This window comes from Gadus morhua, chromosome 3 (assembly GCF_902167405.1).
Source record: "Gadus morhua chromosome 3, gadMor3.0, whole genome shotgun sequence".
NCBI classification, from domain to species: Eukaryota; Metazoa; Chordata; class Actinopteri; order Gadiformes; family Gadidae; genus Gadus; species Gadus morhua.
In genome coordinates this window covers 17861994-17862953 of record NC_044050.1, presented here as the reverse complement: position 1 = coordinate 17862953, position 960 = coordinate 17861994, and positions in this window count along the sequence as shown.

Below are 960 nucleotides of genomic sequence, written 5' to 3'. Positions count from 1 at the left end.
CACACACACACACACACACACACACACACACACACACACATACAGACAGATAGACCCCCCCACACACACACAGACAGACACACATACACACAGACACAGACACACACACACACACACACACACACACACACACACACACACACACACACACACACACACACACACACACACACACACACACACACACACACACACACACACACACACACACACACACATACAGACAGATAGACCCCCCCACACACACACAGACAGACACACATACACACAGACACAGACACACACACACACACACACACACACACACACACACACACACACACACACACACACACACACACACACACACACACACACACACACACACACACACACACACACACACACACACACACACACACAGCCTTGAGTGTGTTGAGATGTTGGAACAGAGCTTTAGTATTGATTATTAGAGCCGCTCTATTACATCATTGGCCTGCGAGGAACAACTAGAAGGAGACCGAAGCGAAATCATTATGTTTGATAGCAGGGATTTCAGGAGGGACCAAAGACATCAGTCTCTTACTCCAATCTTTTGCCGTCCCAGGGAGGGTTGAATGATCTCTATGATCCCGGCTAGCACAAGTCTCTCATTCAGTTCTACTCCTTTTTTTTCTCCCCAACAAATGGTAACTTTTAGGAAATGAGAAACTTCACAGGTTTCTTTCAAACTTTCTCTCGCTTTAACCTTGGTGTGGGGAGTGTGCGGCTAGGGGAAAATAAATTTACACCTTGGCCGCGTCTCGCCGTTTCTTAGGAGTTTCACATGGAGCCACTTCTCTTGCCACCGCTGCGACGCCCACAACAGCGCCAAGTTGCCACTTTCCAGACGGAGACCAGCCCCGCTGAATAATGGCTGAGCCTGAGTTCAACGCCTGCGTCCATGAATGCCCAGGAGATACGTCTTCACGCTCCAACTGT